Source organism: Triticum aestivum, chromosome 4B (assembly GCF_018294505.1).
Source record: "Triticum aestivum cultivar Chinese Spring chromosome 4B, IWGSC CS RefSeq v2.1, whole genome shotgun sequence".
NCBI lineage: Eukaryota > Viridiplantae > Streptophyta > Magnoliopsida > Poales > Poaceae > Triticum > Triticum aestivum.
Window position 1 is genome coordinate 546275894 of NC_057804.1, and position 2837 is coordinate 546278730.

Sequence of the window (2837 nt, forward strand, 5' to 3'; positions counted from 1 at the left end):
GGGCTTTATTTTCCACTTTTATATTATTTTTGGGACTAACCTATTAACCGGAGGCCCAACCCAGAATTGCTGTTTTTTGCCTATTTCAGTATTTCGAAGAAACAGAATATCAAACGGAGTCCAAACAAAATGAAACCTTCCGGAACGTGATTTTCTCACCGAATGTGATCCAGGAGACTTGGACCCTACTCCAAGAAGTGCCAGAGGCGGTCACGAGGGTGGAGGGCGCGCCCCCTTGGGCGCGCCCCCTGCCTCGTGGGCCCCCTGTTGCTCCATTAACGTACTCCTTCCTCCTATATATACCTACGTACCCCCGTCAGATCAAATACAAAGCCAAAAACCTAATTCCACCGCCGCAACTTTCTGTATCCGCGAGATCCCATCTTGGGGAATGTTCCGGAGCTCCACCGGAGAGGGCATCTACCACGGAGGGCTTCTACATCAACACCATAGCCTCTCCAATGAAGTGTGAGTAGTTTACTTCAGACCTTCGGGTCCATAGCTAGTAGCTAGATGGCTTCTTCTCTCTTTTTGGATCTCAATACAATGTTCTCCCCCTCTCTTGTGAAGATCTATTCGATGTAATCTTCTTTTTGCGGTGTGTTTGTTGAGACCGATGAATTGTGGGTTTATGATCCAACTTATCTACGAATAATATTTGATTCTTCTCTAAATTCTTTTATGTATTATTGAGTTATCTTTGCAATCTCTTTGAATTATCTGTTTGGTTTGGCCAACTAGATTGGTAGTTCTTGCAATGGGAGAAGTGTTTAGCTTTCGGTTCAATCTTGCGGTGTCCTTACACAGTGGCAGAAAGGGTTGCAAGGCACGTATTGTATTGTTGCCATCGAGGATAACAAGATGGTTTTTTATCATATTGCATGAATTTATCCCTCTACATCATGTCATCTTGCTTAAGGCGTTACTCTGTTTTTAACTTAATACTCTAGCTGCATGCTGGATAGCGGTCGATGAGTGGAGTAATAGTAGTAGATGCAGAATTGTTTCGATCTACTTGTCTCGGACGTGATGCCTATATACATGATCATACCTAGATAATCTCATAATTATTCGCTTTTCTATCAATTGCTCAACAGTAATTTGTTCACCAACCGTAGAATACTTATGCTCTTGAGAGAAGCCACTAGTGAAACCTATGGCCCCCGGGTCTATTCTCATCATATCAATCTCCATTACTTTATTACTTTCTTTGTTTTTAATTTGCCTTTTACTTTTTACTTTGCATCTCTATATCAAAAATACCAAAAATATTATTTATCATCTCTATTAGATCTCACCCTCGTAAGTGACCGTGAAGGGATTGACAACCCCTAATCGTGTTGGTTGCGAGTAGCTATCGTTTTGTGTAGGTACGAGGGACTCGTGCGTGATCTCCTACTGGATTGATACCTTGGTTCTCAAAAACTAAGGGAAATACTTACGCTACTTTACTGCATCATCCTCTCCTCTTCAGGGAAATCCAATGCAGTGCTCAAGAGGTAGCAAGAAGAATTTCTGGCGCCATTGCCAGGGAGTTTGCGCAAAAGTCAACCATACCAAGTACCCATCACAATCCCTATCTCTCGCATTACATTATTTTCCTCTCGTTTTCCTCTCCCCCACTTCACCCTTGCCATTTTATTCTCCCTCTCTCTCCCAATCTCCTCCTCTCTTTCCCATTTGCCTTTTTCCCATTGCCTTTCTGTTTGCTCGTGTGTTAGTCTACTTACTTGTCACAATGGATCTCCCTAAGTTTGGTGATCTTCACCTTAAAAGGCTAGAGGAGATAGAAAGTAATGTCGGGAAGTTTATGGTTTTGCAATTCGAGCATAATAATTTCTTTAGAAACGAGCTTAAAGAACAAAAAGGTTTCATGAGTTTTATGAATAAAGAACTCGATGATATGTCTAAAGAATTCGATGGTATAAGAGCTCAAATTGCTTGTGTTGAAAAGATGACCGCTGAAATTTCGGATATGCAAGCTACCTTAGTTAATAAGATGGCTGCTAAACCAAATTCCTATGAAAATCAAGATGAAAATCTAAAAGTTACTGATGTGTCCCCTATTAAATCTTTGTTTTGCAATATGAATCTTGATGAAACTGAATATGATCTTCCTTTACCTAGAAGGCGTTCTAAGAATTCGGAGTTTCTAGATCTTGATGATGAAATTGATGAAAGTGGGATTGAAAGAAATAAAAATCTTGATGTTGCTAAACCCACTATTTTGGATCTCAAGAAATTTAATTATGAAAATTGCTCTTTGATTGGTTGTATTTCCTTGTTGCAATCCGTGCTAGATTCTCCTCATGCTTATAGTCAAAATAAGGCCTTTACCGAACACATTGTTAATGCTTTGATGCAATCTTATGAAGAAAAACTTGAGTTGAAAGTTTCTATCCCTAGAAAACTCTATGATGAGTGGGAACCTACTATCAAAATTAAAATTAAAGATTATGAGTTTCATGCTTTGCGTGATTTGAGTGCTAGTGTCTCTACTATTCCCAAAACTTTGTGTGATTTGCTAGATTTCCGCGACTTTGAAGATTGCTCTCTAAACTTGCATCTTGCGGATTCCACTATTAAAAAGCCTATGGGAAGAATTAATGATGTTCTTATTGTTGCAAATAGGAATTATGTGCCCGTAGATTTTATCGTCCTCGATATAGATTGCAATCCTTCATGTCCTATTATTCTTGCTAGAACGATTGGTGCGATTATTGATATGAAGGAAGGGAATATTAGATTCCAATTTCCCTTGAGAAAGGGTATGGAACACTTCCCTAGAAACAAAATAAAATTACCATATGAATCTATCATGAGAGCCACTTATGGAT